Here is an 18212-nt window from a genome sequence, read left to right as displayed (position 1 = left end):
TAACCGGCCGGCGCGGGCGGGGCCGGGGGCGGGCCCGGAGGTCCCTGCGGGCCGGGCCTGGGCAGCCGGGGCGGGGCGGCATCGCAGCCCGGGGCGGCGCAGGGGGCTGTGCGGGCCGAGGCCGGGCCGAAGGGCTGGGATAGGGGTTCCTGTCCGTCTGGGCATCAAGGCACCACCCCCAGCACCTGGTGCAGCACTTTGGCACACAGTGGGCACTCAATTGGTGCTGAGCAAGTCAGTAAAGACAATATAGGAATGCCAGGACTCTGTGGCCGTCCCTTGCTGCCCACAGGGTCCTCTTCCGGAGGCCAGGGCAGGCGGGTCGGCCTTGGTTATGGTGGCGCTCTGCGCCTGGCACTGCACCCTGATGCACAGTGAGCCTCCGTAAGGGGATGCCAGGACCCTGCAGTCCCTCCTAGCTCTCACAGACCAATCCCTTCCTGCCTTCTCTGTGCCTCTTTCCTGTATCCGCTTCCCATCTCTGCTGGAGGCTGAGAGAGCGATTCCAGGCTGGGAACTGGGGCTAGGGCTGGAGGGTGGGGAGAATCCTGCACACTCTGAAGCTTGATTGGGGGTAGTGAGGGGCGGGGGGCGGGGGCCAGGGTGGTGGGGTTGGTGGTGGTTGTGATGAGACACCTCCTCACTCCCGTCTCCGGGCAGGTGTGATGAAGGCCAGAGGTTGCCACTCCCTGCTCTCCAGCACCTGGTGGGCACCGCCACCCTCCACCTGTTTTCTAAAATTTCTTTAGTCATCTAGGGAAAAACATTAAAAGTCCAGCCCCATTCCCTTCACAGTTCAACTGGAAGCCTGCCTCCGAAGATTGGCCAGTGACAGCAGCTTTCTAGTTCACGGCCACACAGGTGGTGCAGCACCAAAGCCTCCGCATCCGCAGGCCCAAATTTCCTCACCCATGAGGAGGAATCAGGAGGGGCCCTCTCCTGAGGTTATGGTGAGGAGGAAACGAAGGGTTGGTGCTGCTGGCTGCTCCTCAGTGTGTGGCCAGGCTCGCCTCTGAGCCTCCAGCCGCCCTCCCCTCCACTGGACCTGGCATATGGCGACAGAACGATATTCCCCAGAACAGCACTTCACCTGCTTCAAGGAGGCCTTGAGAAAGGAGGCTGGTGGCATTCAGGGGAAATATTCTCATGTCTGTCAAGTCCCCAGGAGCCTTTGGTTTGGGCTAGGACTCTCTTCCATTATAACAAGGCCCCAAGGAACCCTGAGGGGATGGCTCTGTCTACACTCTCCCAGGAGAAGGCAGCAGCTGCAGAAGCCTCCGGATATGAACCCTCAGCTCAGAGGAGCAAGCAGTGCCACCCTGGGAGACCACAGATCAATCCCCAGTCCTGGCACCCCAGCCAGCCTGGGAAATCTGAGAGAATCTAATAGATATTGAGCACCTACTATGTGCTAGAGGTGGTACTGAGTGATTTACCACACTATCTCAGTTTGTTCTCCAGTCGCTAAGGCAGGTAAGGATTATTTGTGCTACTTTTTTAATTAAGGAGCCTGAGCTCTGGCACCCAGGACTACCTGAGTGCAAGTCCCTTGCCATCCTGCCTCCCAGGCCTTCCAGGGGATGGTGCAGCCTACTGAGTGGGGGCCTCGCCTCTGCCACCACTTCTCTCCTTTTGTAACCAGGCATGATCGTGCCATGCGGGCGGGGACTTGTCTCCCCAGTGCCCACACAGTGTCTGCTGAATGAATGCTTCCTAGGGACCCAGAGTTGTGGGCTCTGCACCCAGTCCTTGCACAGCATTCTGGCCCTGTGTTTTCGGAGGGACCCACTGAGGGCCTGACATCTGGTGTTGGCTTCCGAAGGCTTCCAACTGTGCCACTTCCGACTCATTATCACTAATGTTTGGGGACACCCTGCATACGACAGATGCTATTAGAAAACCAAATTCTGTTCCATCAGGAAGCAAAGCTAACAGAGCACAAAACAGGTTAGGAGGGGAAGATCGATGAGCCAAGGCCCCTGGAAAATAAAAGAGGGAAGTTTTCTGTGCCAGATTACTGTTATTTATTACACTTGCTATTTGTTAAAGACACAGACACTCCACTGGTCTCTGCTGCCCAGGGTGGAGAAATGGGTTGTTAGGGATTGTGGGGGGCTCTCAAAGCCCAGGGGAGGTGCAGAGGGGGGTTTACACAGCTTGGCTCAGGTCAGCAAGCCTCTGGACAAAGGATCAATTTTGGGGACTGGCTTGGAGATGTGTCAGCTCTGGGCATTGACAGTGGAGCAGGGCTGGGTCTCCTGCTGGTGGGCACCCTTCTCAGGTGGGCTTGTCTCCAAACCAAGGGACCAAGCAGGGCAGGGCCTTGTGAGATTGGGCCAGTGGGGCAGTTCTGGCCAAGAGCCACCCTGCAGGATCTGTCCGGCACCTTGTTTCTAGGCCCCAAGTGAGCAAGGGTGATGTTTGGGAATAAGCAACAATGGAAACTAGTATACACCAAGAGCAACCTGTTGGCCATGTTCTTGAGGATCTCACAGGTAAGCAGGGAAATCGCTCATTCATCTAGTCAACAAATACTTATTGTGGGTCCATTATGCTCTGCTGTGGGCATTGGGGAGCCACCAGTGAACTCTTCTAGACAAGTCAATGGATATTATGACCCATCAAGGTCAGCACTCTGAGGGAGGGGTAACCACAGAGGAGGGCACCACTAACTGCCAGGACGGGTCAGAAGAGGCTCCACAGAGGAGATCCAGCTGGGCCTGGAGCTCAGGAGGTCCCCAGAGTAATCAGGGGAGGGCATTCTAGACCATTTCAGAAGAGTGTCCCAGAGAAGGAACAGCATGCTGGGGGGTGGGTGTGGAGGGAGAAGAGCAGCTGCAGAGGCACAGCAGCATGAAGCAGCACGCAAGGACATAGATTAGAGAATTAGAGCAGAGGGTCCATGGGGGAGTATGAAGGGAGAGAAGGCAGGAAAAGTTGCATTGACCAGCTTGCGAAGAGTTTGCACTTTCTCCTCAAGATAACGCAGAGTCATCAGAGGAGAGTGACATTCAGTCACCCAGGCACCCTGCAGACTGCTGAGGGAGGGTCCTGTTCCTCCCGGCTAAGTCCTTTCTTCTGCTTGGAGGTGGAGTTTTGATTCTCCCGCTTGCCTCACTGCACAGCAGGTTCAAATACTTCAGCCCCACTCCATCCCCCCACTAAAAGAGGAGGCATTTCTGTGACTGATGATATGGCGGAGAGCCTGATTTTGGAGCAGCAACTTTAGGTGCAGGGTCATTGCCTTGAACCCTGGCCTAACTCTATAAAGATACAGTTAATAAAGTTTTTAATTTTGAAGTTTAAGTTATCTATTTTTTCTCTTGTTGCTCATGATCTTGGACTCATATCTACAAATCCATTGCCAAAAACAAGGTCCTGAGGATTTACCTTTATGTTTTCCCCCAAGAGTTTTATAGTTTTAGCTCTTATATTTAGGTCATTGATCCATTTTTAGGTAATTTTCATATATGGTGTGAGGTATGGATCCAACTCCATTCTTTTGCATGAATCCAGTTGTCCCAGCACCATTTATTGAAGAGATTCTTCTTTCCCCATAGGATGGACTTAACACCCTTGTTGAAAATCAATTGACCGTAGAAGTATGGGTTTATTTCTGGACTCTCAATTCCATGCCATTTTCTACATGTCTGTTTTTATACCATACCACACTGTTTTGATTACTGTAGCTTTGTAGTGAGAGGGTCAGCCAAAAAGAGGAAGACCCTTCAAGAGATGGATTGACACAGTGGTTGCAACAATGAGCTCAAACATAGCAATGATTGCGAAGATGATGAAGGACCGGGCGGCATTTCGTTCTACATAGGGTTGCTATGAGTTGGAATGGACTCAATGGCACCTAACAACAACGGCTTTGTAGTAAGTTTTCAAAGCAGAAAGTGTGAGTCCTACTTTATCTTGCTTTTCAGGATTGTTTTGGCTGTTCAGGCCCCTTACAATTTCATATGAATTTGAGGACAGGCTTTTCCATTTATTCAAAAAAGGCTGTTAGAATTTTGATAGGGATTGTATTGAATCTGTAGATTGCTTCATCTAGTGTTGACATCCTAACAATATTAAGTGTTCCAATCCCTGAACACAGGATGTCTTTCTACTTATTTAGTTCTCCTTTAATTTCTTTCAGTAATGTTTTATAGTTTTCAGTGTACAACTCTTTCGCCTCCTTAGTTAAATTTATTCCTAGGTATTTTATTCTTTTAGATACTATTGTAAATGGAATGTTTTCTTAATTTCCTTTTCAGATTGTTCATTGCTGGTGTATAGAAGCACATTTAATTTCTGTGTGTTGATCATGTACCCTGCAACTTTGCCGAATTAAGGTTTCTTTTTGGGGTGATGAAAATGTTCTAAAACTAGATTATAGTGATGTTGCACAGCTCTGTAAATATACTAAAAACCATTGGCATGTACACTTAAATTATATTGCATGTAAATTATACAAACTCAGTAAAGTTTTGTTTTTTTTTTTAAGAGCCTCTGGTTTCTGGGTGGAGAATAGTAGGCTGAAGGGAGCAAGACTAGGAGGCAGGAGACAGGAAGCTACTGCAGTCTGCCAGGCAAAAGGTGACAGGGGCCTGGGCTAGGGGGGACGTTGACAAGCTGGAGAGAGGATGAGATTTGGTAGGCATTTTGTGGGGGCAGAAAGGCCGGGCTAGAGGTGGACAGCTAGAGGAAAGACAACCATCCACTCTTGGCTTGAGCTCAGGTAGATGGTGGTGCCTGGGGGGAAACCTCGGTTCAGTCTCAGCCAAGATGAGAAACCCCTGAGCTGCCCACGTGGGGACGTGCCCGTGGAGGTGAGGCACCTTCCCTCTAGCTCAAAGCTACAGATTCTTAACACTGAGGCAGCTATGTGAATGAGTCTGGAGCTATGAGCTAGAGGGAAGGTGGGGCATGAGCTGTAAATTTGGAAGTCATCAGCCTCTAAATGACATTTAATGCCATGAGATTCAATGAGATCATCGAAGGAGAGAGAAGAAATTTAGCCTTTGGACTGTGTGGGCCACAGCAACTGATGTGCGGCGGGCCACAGAGATGGCTGAGCTTGGAATGTTAAGTGCCTTTGGCTGGACTCACAGGCACGGGGCTGGGGGCTGTGATTAGCCAGAAACTAGATTAATTTTAGGGATCACGACAGGCTTAGCTAAACTCTCATGCTGTCCAGGCGAGGAGAGAGATTTGTTTCCTGGGGTCAGAAAAGGCCTCTGGGAACTCTGCCCAAAAGGACAGCTTTATAATCAGCTTCGTGGTGCAGAGGTCCTCGATTATCTAGCCTGACTGCCCACTAGAGTCACCTGGGGCCTTTGGACAGGGACCGATTACCTAGCCCCACTCCTGGTAGGTCTGGGAGGGGGCCCTTTTTGCAAGTTTCCTAGGTGATTCTGATGCATTGAGAATTACTGGGCTGGAGCAATTGCTAACTGGCGTTTCCCTGGATGAGTTTTTTGGAATGCTGAGCACCAAATACCTAAATCCAAAAGAACTTTTGCGTTATGAGATCTTCCCCCACCCTTCCCCTGTTGCTCATTCAGGAAGGGAGGCTGAAGTTTTCAATTGCAAAGACAGCTGAGTTCCACAGAAGCTACAGAAAATGAGTACGACTCTTAGGGGTCTTTTTAAAGGTTAGTGTGAGGTGCAGGCAGGCTGCTGTTCACATCTATTTTGAAGTGTGTCTTAGGTCAAGGTGGGAATAGGGTGATCAACCACTCCAGTCTGATGAAGACCTCAGTTCCTAGGATGAGGGATATTCAGTGCTAAAACCCGGAAAGTCCCGGGCAAACCGAGAAGAGTCGGCCACCCTAATAAGGGAGGGAACATTTCAGACAGCCCCTGAGATTTTTTATTTCATAAACTCTGATACAAGGTTTTAACCGCATTTAGGTAGGATTGGGTTTTGTGATGACCAACAAGAAGGATGAGGACCCTTATTATATAGGAGATAAGTTGTTATCTTGGACTGAGACAGAGAAAACTCAGTGGAATTTTTCTAATCCAAAGACAAAGAAGGGAATCAAAACGTTTTGTGCCTAAATGGCTCTGAGTTGCTTATCAAACTTCGATTGAAATAACCCCCTGAAGTCATCTTTAAACTAAGTAAGAGTGTAGCTCAAAGAGTAAAGATTGTCACCCTTGAGTATTGTGTTCTTTACGTAAGAAAAATATATCTCTATAAGCCAAAGGGTCAACAGCTATCTTAAAGCACAGATGAGAAGGTTGAAGGCCAGGAAGTTGAAGTAAATGGAAGTGGAACAACTAGAACAGAAATAACGAGAATGCTGACACAATGTGAAGAATGTAACCAATGTCACTGATCATTATGTCTAGAAACTGTGGAATGGGAGCGGGGTTTGCTGTGTGTATTTTCACCAAAAATAAAATTAAATATTAAAAAAAAAAGTTGTGTGCCTGAAATTAGTTGAGGATGATAGAGGTCAGTACAGGGTTCAGTATGGGGGTGGGGTACTGACTAGACGCAGCAGGAGGGAGCTTTCTGGGTGCTGGAAATGTTATCTATCTTGATCGTGGAGGTGGTTACATGGGTGTATGTTGTTGTTATTTGATGCTGTTGAATGAATCTCGACTCAGCAACCCCATGTAACGGAGGGTTTTCTAGGCTATAATCTTTATAAGAGCAGATCACTGGGTCTTTCTCCTGAAGAGCAGCTGGGTGGGTTGGAACCGCCAACCTTTCAGTTAGCAGCTGAGCACTGGACTGTTGCACCACCAGGGCTCCTTCATGGGTATATACAACAGCCATTGCCATTGAGTCGATTCTGACTCATAGTGACCCTTTAGGACAGAGTAGAACTGCCCCATAGGATTTCCAAGGAGTGGCTGGTGGATTCTAATTGCTGACCTTTTGGTTAGTAGCGAAGCTCTTAACCACCGCGTCACCAGGGCTCCCACAAGTATATCCAAAAAAAAAAAAAACCTGTTGTCATCGAGTCAATTCTGACTCATAGCAACCTTATAAGACAGAGTAGAACTGCCCTATGGAGTTTCCAAGGAGTGGCTGGTGGATTTGAACTGCCGACCTTTTGGTTAGCAGCTGAGCTCTTAACCACTGTGCCACCTGGGCTCCCACGAGTGTATACATAGGTCAAAATTCCTGGAGCTGTACAGTAAAGATTAGTGCACTTTGTGCATGTGACTACTGCGTCGTTACACCTCAGTCAAAATGTTAAAAAAATGTTCACTTAAAAACCCAGGGAGAAACAAAATGTGATGTATACACACAGTGGGATATTATACAGCCATAAAAAGGAATGAAGTGGAGGCGGGGCCAAGATGGCGGACTAGGTGGACACTACCACGGATCCCTCTTGCAACAAAAACTCAGAAAGAACAAGTGAATCGATCACATACATAACAATCTACGAACCCTGAACAACAAACACAGATTTAGAGACGGAGAACGAACAAATACGGAGAGGCAGCGATTGTTTTCAGAGCCTGGAGCCAGCGTACCAGTCAGCGGATTTTCTGGAAAAACTAGTTTCCCAGTGATGGCTCGGAGACAGCAGTCCATATCAAACCACATAAAGAAGCAGACCATGACAGCTTCTCCAACCCCCCAAACAAAAGAATCAAAATCTTTCCCAAATGAAGATACAATCCTGGAATTATCAGATACAGAATATAAAAAACTAATTTACAGAATGCTTCAAGACATCACAAACAAAATAAGGCAAACTGCAGAAAAAGCCAAGGAACACACTGATAAAACAGTAGAAGAACTCAAAAAGATTATTCAAGAACATAGTGGAAAAATTAATAAGTTGCAAGAATCCATAGAGAGACAGCATGTAGAAATCCAAAAGATTAACAATAAAATTACAGAATTAGACAACGCAATAGGAAGTCAGAGGAGCAGACTCGAGCAATTAGAATGCAGACTGGGACATCTGGAGGACCAGGGAATCAACACCAACATAGTTGAAAAAAAATCAGATAAAATAATTAAAAAAAATGAAGAAACCCTAAGAATCATGTGGGACTCTATCAAGAAGGATAACTTGCAGGTGATTGGAGTCCCAGAACAGGGAGGGGGGACAGAAAACACAGAGAAAATAGTTGAAGAACTCCTGACACAAAACTTCCCTGACATCATGAAAGATGAAAGGATATCTATCCAAGATGCTCATCGAACCCCATTTAAGATTGATCCAAAAAGAAAAACACCAAGACATATTATCATCAAACTCGCCAAAACCAAAGATAAACAGAAAATTTTAAAAGCAGCCAGGGAGAAAAGAAAGGTTTCCTTCAAGGGAGAATCAATAAGAATAAGTTCAGACTACTCAGCAGAAACCATGGAGGCAAGAAGGGAATGGGACAACATATACAGAGCACTGAAGGAGAAAAACTGCCAGCCAAGGATCATATATCCAGCAAAACTCTCTCTGAAATATGAAGGCGAAATTAAGATATTTACAGATAAACACAAGTTTAGAGAATTTGCAAAAACCAAACCAAAGCTACAAGAAATACTAAAGGATATTGTTTGGTCAGAAAACCAATAATATCAGATACCAGCACAATACAAGGTCACAAAACAGAATGTCCTGATATCAACTCAAATAGGGAAATCACAAAAACAAACAAATTAAGATTAATTAAAAAAAATAACCATACACATAACAGGGAATCATGGAAGTCAATAGGTAAAAGATCACAATAATCAAAAAGAGGGACTAAATACAGGAGGCATTGAACTGCCAGATGGAGAGTGATACAAGGCGACATAGAACGATACAAGTTAGGTTTTTACTTAGAAAAATAGGGGTAAATAATAAGGTAACCACAAAAAGGTATAACAACTCCATAACTCAAGAAAAACGTAACGACTCAACTAACATAAAGTCAAACACTATGAAAATGAGGGTCTCACAATTTACTAAGAAAAACGTCTCAGCACAAAAAAGTATGTGGAAAAATGAAATTGCCAACAACACACATGAAAAGGCATCAAAATGACAACACTAAAAACTTATTTGTCTATAATTACGCTGAATGTAAATGGACTAAATGCACCAATAAAGAGACAAAGAGTCACGGACTGGATAAAGAAACACGATCCATCTATATGCTGCCTACAAGAGACACACCTTAGACTTCGAGACACAAACAAACTAAAACTCAAAGGATGGAAAAAAATATATCAAGCAAACAATAAGCAAAAAAGAAGAGGAGTAGCAATATTAATTTCTGACAGAATAGACTTTAGACTTAAATCCACCACAAAGGATAAAGAAGGACACTATATAATGATAAAAGGGACAATTGATCAGGAAGACATAACCATATTAAATATTTATGCACCCAATGACAGGGCTGCAAGATACATAAATCAAATTTTAACAGAATTGAAAAGTGAGATAGACACCTCCACAATTATAGTAGGAGACTTCAACACACCACTATCGGAGAAGGACAGAACATCCAGTAAGAAGCTCAATAGAGACACGGAAGACCTACTTACAACAATCAACCAACTTGACCTCATTGACTTTTACAGAACTCTCCACCCAACTGCTGCAAAGTATACTTTTTTTTCTAGCGCACATGAAACATTCTCTAGAATAGACCACATATTAGGTCATAAAACAAACCTTTGCAGAGTCCAAAACATCAAAATATTACAAAGCATCTTCTCAGACCACAAGGCAATAAAACTAGAAATCAATAACAGAAAAACTAGGGAAAAGAAATCAAATACTTGGAAACTGAACAATACCCTCCTGAAAAAAGACTGGGTTATAGAAGACATCAAGGAGGGAATAAGGAAATTCATAGAATGCAACGAGAATGAAAATACTTCCTATCAAAACCTCTGGGACACAGCAAAAGCAGTGCTCAGAGACCAATTTATATCAATAAATGCACACATACAAAAAGAAGAAAGAGCCAAAAGCAGAGAACTGTCCCTACAACTTGAACAAATAGAAAGTGAGCAACAAAAGAACCCATCAGGCACCAGAAGAAAACAAATAATAAAAATTAGAGCTGAACTAAATGAATTAGAAAACAGAAAAACAATTGAAAGAATTAACAAAGCCAAAAGCTGGTTCTTTGAAAAAATGAACAAAATTGATAAACCATTGGCTAGACTGACTAAAGAAATACAGGAAAGGAAACAAATAACCCAAATAAGAAACGAGAAGAACCACATCACAACAGAACCAAATGAAATTAAAAGAATCATTTCAGATTACTACGAAAAATTGTACTCTAACAAATTTGAAAACCTAGAAGAAATGGATGAATTCTTGGAAAAACACTACCTACCTACACTAACGCATTCAGAAGTAGAACAACTAAATAGACCCATAACAAAAAAAGAGATTGAAAAGGTAATCAAAAAACTTCCAACAAAAAAAAGCCCTGGCCCGGATGGCTTCACTGCAGAGTTCTACCAAACTTTCACAGAAGAGTTAACACCACTACTACTGAAGGTATTTCAAAGCATAGAAAAGGACGGAATACTACCCAACTCATTCTATGAAGCCACCATATCCCTGATACCAAAACCAGGTAAAGACATTACAAAAAAAGAAAATTATAGACCTATATCCCTCATGAACATAGATGCAAAAATCCTCAACAAAATTCTAGCCAATAGAATCCAACAACACATCAAAAAAATAATTCACCCTGATCAAGTGGGATTTATACCAGGTATGCAAGGCTGGTTTAATATCAGAAAAACCATTAATGTAATCCATCACATAAATAAAACAAAAAACAAAAACCACATGATCTTATCAATTGATGCAGAAAAAGGCATTTGACAAAGTCCAACACCCATTTATGATAAAAACTCTCACCAAAATAGGAATTGAAGGAAAATTCCTCAACATAATAAAGGGCATCTATGCAAAGCCAACAGCCAATATCACTCTAAATGCAGAGAACCTGAAAGCATTTCCCTTGAGAACGGGAACCAGACAAGGATGCCCTTTATCACCGCTCTTATTCAACATCGTGCTAGAAGTCCTAGCCAGGGCAATTAGGCTAGACAAAGAAATAAAAGTCATCCGGATGGGCAAGGAGGAAGTAAAATTATCTCTATTTGCAGATGACACGATCTTATACACAGAAAACCCCAAGGAATCCTCCAGAAAACGACCGAAACTAATAGAACAGTTTGGCAGTCTCAGGTTATAAAATAAACATACAAAAATCACTTGGATTCCTCTACATCAACAAAAAGAACATCGAAGAGGAAATAACCAAATCAATACCATTCACAGTAGCCCCCAAGAAGATAAAATACTTAGGAATAAATCTTACCAAGGATGTAAAAGACCTATACAAAGAAAACTACAAAGCTCTACTACAAGAAATTCAAAAGGACATACTTAAGTGGACATCATTTGTGTTGTGAACACTTTCTTAGTGTTTGGGTCGCAGATATAAGAGGTGTCGTATGCTCTCAAATGGTGGGGGGCCCATACTTCCTACCCAGGCGTGGATTATCCAAGAGGCAGGTAAGCACCCTGCTTACCTTGCTTACCAGATCATCTGTAGTGAACAATTTCACATTTTTCACCACATCAAAGATTTTCTTCTAGGTGCAGCTGGCATCTATCTCCCTCCCAACTCCATAGCACCTTCCTACACAATCAAAACCTCTTTTCCCGTGTACAGTTCCTGACAGGGATTTCCCAGTCAGCAATGTAAACACAGGCTTCCATGGATAGGAAGACTTAACATAGTAAAAATGTCTATTCTACCAAAAGCCGTCTATACATATAACGCACTTCCGATCCAAATTCCAATGTCATATTTTAAGGTGATAGAGAAACAAATCACCAATTTCATATGGAAGGGACAGAACCCCCGGATAAGCAAAGCATTACTGAAAAAGAAGAAGAAAGTGGGAGGCCTCACTCTACCTGATTTCAGAAGCTATTATACAGCCACAGTAGTCAAAACAGCCTGGTACTGGTACAACAACAGGCACATAGACCAATGGAACAGAATTGAGAACCCAGATATAAATCCATCCACGTATGAGCAGCTGATATTTGACAAAGGACCAGTGTCAATTAACTGGGGAAAAGATAGCCTTTTTAACAAATGGTGCTGGCATAAGTGGATATCCATTTGCAAAAGAATGAAACAGGACCCATACCTCACACCATGCACAAAAACTAACTCTAAGTGGATCAAAGACCTAAACATAAAGACTAAAACGATAAAGATCATGGAAGAAAAAATAGGGACAACACTAGGAGCCCTAATACAAGGCATAAACAGAATACAAAACATTACCAAAAATGATGAAGAGAAACCCGATAACTGGGAGCTCCTAAAAATCAAACATCTATGCTCATCTAAAGACTTCTCCAAAAGAGTAAAAAGACCACCTACAGACTGGGAAAGAATTTTCAGCTATGACATCTCGGACCAGCACCTGATCTCTAAAATCTACATGATTCTGTCAAAACTCAACCACAAAAAGACAAACAACCCAATCAAGAAGTGGGCAAAGGATATGAACACACGTTTCACTAAAGAAGATATTCAGGCAGCCAAAAGATACATGAGAAAATGCTGTCGATCATTAGCCATTAGAGAAATGCAAATTAAAACTACGATGAGATTCCATCTCACACCAACAAGGCTGGCATTAATCCAAAAAACATGAAATAATAAATGTTGGAGAGGCTGCGGAGAGATTGGAACTCTTATTCACTGCTGGTGGGAATGTAAAATGGTACAACCACTTTGGAAATCTATCTGGCGTTATCTGAAACAGTTAGAAATAGAACTACCATACAACCCAGAAATCCCACTCCTCGGAATATACCCTAGAGATACGAGAGCCTTCACACAAACAGATATATGCACACCCATGTTTATTGCAGCTCTGTTTACAATAGCAAAAAGCTGGAAGCAACCAAGGTGTCCATCAACGGATGAATGGGTAAATAAATTATGGTATATTCACACAATGGAATACTACGCATCGATAAAGAACAATGACGAATCTGTGAAACATTTCATAACATGGAGGAACCTGGAAGGCATTATGCTGAGCGAAATCAGTCAGAGGCAAAAGGACAAATATTGTATAAGACCACTATTATAAGATCTTGAGAAATAGTAAAAACTGAGAAGAACACATACTGTTGTGGTTACGAAGGGGGGAGGGAGGGAGGGAGGGAGAGGGTTTTTTATTGATTAATCAGTAGATAAGAACTGCTTTGGGTGAAGGGAAAGACAACACTCAATACATGGAAGGTCAGCTCAATTGGACTGGACCAAAAGCAAAGAAGTTTCCGGAATAAAATGAATGCTTCAAAGGTCAGCGGAGCAGGGGCGGGGGTCTGGGGAAAATGGTTTGAGGGGACTTCTATGTCAATTGGCAAAATAATTCTATTATGAAAACATTCTGCATCCCACTTTGAAATGTGGCGTCTGGGGTCTTAAAGGCTAACAAGCGGCCATCTAAGATGCATCAATTGGTCTCAACCCATCTGGAGCAAAGGAAAATGAAGAACACTAAGGTCACACAACAACTAGGAGCCCAAGAGACAGAAAGGGCCACATGAACCAGAGACCTACATCACCCCGAGACCAGAAGAATTAGTTGGTGCCCGGCCACAATCGATGACTGCCCTGACAGGGAGCACAACAGAGAACTCCTGAGGGAACAGGAGATCAGTGGGATGCAGACCCCAAATTCTCATAAAAAGACCATACTTGATGGTCTGACTGAGACTAGAGGAATCCCGGCGGCCATGCTCCCCAGACCTTCTGTCGGCACAGGACAGGAACCATCCCCGAAGACAACTCATCAGACATGAAAGGGACTGGTCAGTGGGTGGGAGAGAGATGCTGATGAAGAGTGAGCTAATTATATCAGGTGGACACTTGAGAGTGTGTTGGCAGCTCTTGTCTGGAGGGGGGATGGGAGGATAGAGAGAGAGGGAAGCTGGCAAAATTGTCACGAAAGGAGAGACTGAAAGGGCTGACTCAATAGGGGAATAGCAGGTGGGAGTAGGGAGTAAGATGTATGTAAACTTATATGTGACAGACTGATTGGATTTGTAAATGTTCACTTGAAGTTTAATAAAAGTTAAAAAAAAAAAAGGAATGAAGTTCCGAAAACATTATGCTAAGGTAAATAAGCCAGACACATTTATATGAGGTATCTAGAATAGGCAAATGCATGGAGACAGAAAGCAGGATGGAGGTTAGAAAGGACTGGAGGGAGGGGGTAATGGGGAGTTATTGTTCAATGGGTATAGAGTTTCTTTTTGAAATGATAAAAAAAACTCTAGAAATAGATAGTAGCAATGGCTACACAATATTGTTATTGTACTTAACACCACTGAATTGTACGGTCAAAAATGGTTAAAATGGTAAATTTTATATTAAGCATATTTTACCACAATAATTTGCCACAATAATATATATGTGTGTATGTATATATATATATTGGAGCCCTGGTGGTGCAATGGTCCAGAGCTTGGCTATTCACCAAAAGCTTGGCAGTTCAAATCCACCAGCTGCTCCTTGGAAACCCTATGGGGCAGTTCTACTCTGTCCTATAGGGTTGCTATGAGTTGGAATCGACTCAACAGCAATGGGTTTGGTTATAGCCATATATATATATATATATATAAAATTAAGGAGAAACAGGATTGGTTTAAAAAATTGGAGCATGGAAAAATGAAAGTAAAATGGAAGAAGACAGGCTGACATGCTGATTGAGCAGGAAGGGAGGGATTTCCTTAACAGAGAGGCTGAGTGTGTAGAGACAAAGATAAAGGAAGAGGCAGGTGAGTTCCTGACTGCTCCCATAGATGGGATTAAGCGACTGAGATATTTTAATTGTTTGTCAGCTAGAGGGATCCAGGTGCCCAGAGAGATTTAACAGAGGGAGAGGCAAGAGCAGGCCAGCTGTTTGTCCCCAGGGCTGGGGTCTGAGATACTCCCTTACAGCTGCTATGGGGGGAAGCAGTCAGGGCTGCAGGGGTGGTCCTCTTGGTGACCAGGTGAACTTTGGACAGGGATGGTGTGGAGGCCACATGGTTACTGTAGGTGGGGCCTGAGTGCCAGAGGGAAAAGCCCTGAGGAATGTATGGAGTGAGGACCCTGAGGGAGTACATGGAGGATGAGACAAGCTGAAGGCACCTACTGTGGACGGTGGGTGGAATTCAGGCCTGTGTAGGACACTGGGCCGGTGGGAGGCCGTTTCCACAGGGGTAGTGGTGAAGGTGGACAGAATATGTTTGAGCATATTTGCTTTTAACTGACCCAGAACTCACTGACATCACACTTCCCACAAATCCAGTAGGTTCTAAAGGGAAAAGAAAACAAGGCTTTAGACCCACAAACAGCCTTGGTTCTGCACATGTGAGCCATTTTAGGAAGCAGCTTCAATTTTTTTTAAAAAGGTCAGCCAGATCCGCTTGAAGGAAGTAGGCTAAAACCAAGGGAAGCAGATGCTGGAGGCTGAATTCCCGGATACCGGATACCGGGAAGAAGGGGCAGAAGAAATGTTTCAGGTGCGTTTGATGTCTCACGGGCTCCTGAAGGCCGGAAAGAACAAAAGCCACCAGGAGGCAGTGTTGGAAGAACAGACGGCCCAAGGTACTTGGTCCTCTCTCCCCTCCAGAGGGCACAGGCTTCAGAAGCTTCTGATTAGGAATCTGAGGGCGGTTTTCCACCGAGACAGATGCAAAAGCAAGGAGGAACAAGAATTTCTAGGTTCTCCACTGAGAAGTCAGAGCTAACGTTCAGAAGTGAGAAGCAGGTCAACTCCTGCCCCTGCTTAAAACCCTACCTACCTTCTTGCTGAAGCCCTGGTGGCACATTGGTTAAGTGCTCTGCTTCTAACTGAAAGGTTGGTGGTTTGAACCCACCCAGCAGCTAAGATTACAGCCTAGAAAACCCAATGGGAGCAGTTCTACTCTGTCACATGGGGTTGCTATGAGAATTAACTCAACAGCACCCAAAAACAATAAGCTTCTTGCTGCTCCAGGATTAGAATTAAACTCTTTCCATAGCTCATGAGGCCCCACAGGATGGAGCTCCTGATTCCCTTCAGTCTTCGATTACTGCCCGCCTCCTTCCTCTTCCTCAGACATACCAGTCCTTTCCTACCTCTGAGGCTCGCACTCACTGTTCCCTCTGCCTGGAATGTTCTCCCCACGTCTATCAGAGATGTCAGCTCCTGGGGGCTGCCCTGACTGCCCTACCTCCAGTGTCATCCCCTGGCTACTCTCATCTGTCCCCTCTCCATGGCCTCCATGACTCTCCCCTCTGTCCACACTCATCTTGCTGATATGTTTGCACTCCTGTCCCTGGCCTCCCTCCCTGTCACTACCCTGGAAGCCTCAGGGGAGCAGAAACTTTGTCCGTGTTGTTCACAGTTTTAGTTTCAGCACCTTGTCCACTGCCCAGCCTAGATGAGATGCTCAATAACTACTTGAATTACGAACGCTGGAGGATTCCAGAACAACGGCCGGGGCAGAATCAATGAGCCCCAGACCTTGGCCTCAAGAACTTGCTGGATAGAGCAATGCAGAGAGAAAAGAAACTGATGGCCTAGCAAGGAATGTGCCTGTGATAAATGTGGGGCCCTAGCTTGTGATAGGGGTGGAGGCTGTGACCTCAGACGGAGCCCACACTGCAGTCAGCACCAGGGTGTCAGGACCCAGGTGCAGAGGGGCCCTAGGCATTGCCAGTGTGTGGGGTCAGTGCCTGAAGGAGAAGGTGGCCCATGCAGTCCTGAGGCCTGGGACTGCCACTACTGACATTTTCTAAACTTTGCAAAAAGTTAGGAGTATCCCTAATGCCACTCACGCTCTTTGCAAGGAGGCCCACCATGTAGGGGGATTTCCCTCCAGGCTTGAAGAAGTGGTCCTTTGGATGCTACGTGACGTACACCCCTGACATCCTGAGGTGGCTGAGGCTGCGTCTTCTCCTTTCTCCATTCTGTTCACATTCTGGATGGTGAAGGCATTGTGGGCCTGGATTATCTGGGCTCTGGGGGTGTCATTTTGCTGAGAAGCCAGAGAGGCTGGGCTTGGCTTATACTTTCTACCCTCGGGCTGGTACTGGGATTCTTCATGTCCTATCAGTCCAACTCTGGAAAAGCAGGACGTGGAGACACTTGGACATTGGAGAAGGTGAAGAGGCCACACCCAGTGCTGCAGGAGACGGCCGGAAGGCAGCCGGGGCTGCAGGAACCTCGGCATTTAAGGAGACCTGACGACATCCGAAGAGCCCCTCCGGCCAAGACTGAGCAGAACAAAAATGGCAGAAGGACAAGTCTGGACTTCAGTTTCTTTGACCTCGGTTTTTACGGCCAAGGAGATTTCTTTGTGAATTTTATGATTCTGTTTTTTGAGGGGAGATTTGGAGGAGAGGTATTCCTGTAGTTCAAAGATGGGCAGTTCTCTTCTTGCAGAAATTCTGAGGAGCCCCCGTGGCTTGTGGCTGGAGTCATGGGAGGTGGGAACAGGACTCAATTGCTCCAGCCCTTGTGGTGGCCTTGGAGAGAATTCAGCACAGCAGTTCTCACCCCTCAGTGTGGGTGACAGTCACCTGAAGCGCTTGTTAAACAGACTCCCTCCCCACCTGCCCCCCCAGCTTCCGAGTCAGCTGGCCCGTGGTGGGGCCTGAGAACGTGCATTTCTAACAAGTTCCCAGGTGGTGCTGATGCTGCTGGTCCAGTTTTTACCTTCTGAGAACCACTGATCCTAAGCAGAACTTCTCACCCCAGGTCCTGGGGCCTTCCAAAGGAGTGGTGGTTGGCAGGGGAGTCAGGGAAGGCTTCCTGGAGGAGGTGACGTTGAGGGCAGTTTTGAGGAATGAAGAAGAATTTAGTAGGCATATCTGGGGGGTGGGGGGCAGGCAAAGAACAGTCCATGCAGGGGGCACAGGGTGTGGAAAGGCATGGAAGTGTGTGAGAACATGAGGAGTTTTCCGTTTGGTTTCCAAAGGAAGAGAATCTCTGGTTTATTTACATGTTTTGCCATTCCCCAGAGCACGGAAGGCTTCTGGGAGAATTGTCTCAGTTATCACTGTTTTCACCTATCTGTGAAAGTGAGTCTTGGTACAGCTGGCCCATATAATTTATTGCCCAAATTGTAACATTTTTGAGAGTGAAGAGGCACTACTATTTTGCTGGAACAACAGGTTAAAAACAAAACTGTCATGAGCAAACCAGG

Source organism: Elephas maximus, chromosome 3, assembly GCF_024166365.1.
Source record: "Elephas maximus indicus isolate mEleMax1 chromosome 3, mEleMax1 primary haplotype, whole genome shotgun sequence".
Classification (NCBI taxonomy): Eukaryota; Metazoa; Chordata; class Mammalia; order Proboscidea; family Elephantidae; genus Elephas; species Elephas maximus.
The sequence above is the reverse complement of the archived record's forward strand: the minus strand, read 5'-3'. Positions refer to the sequence as shown.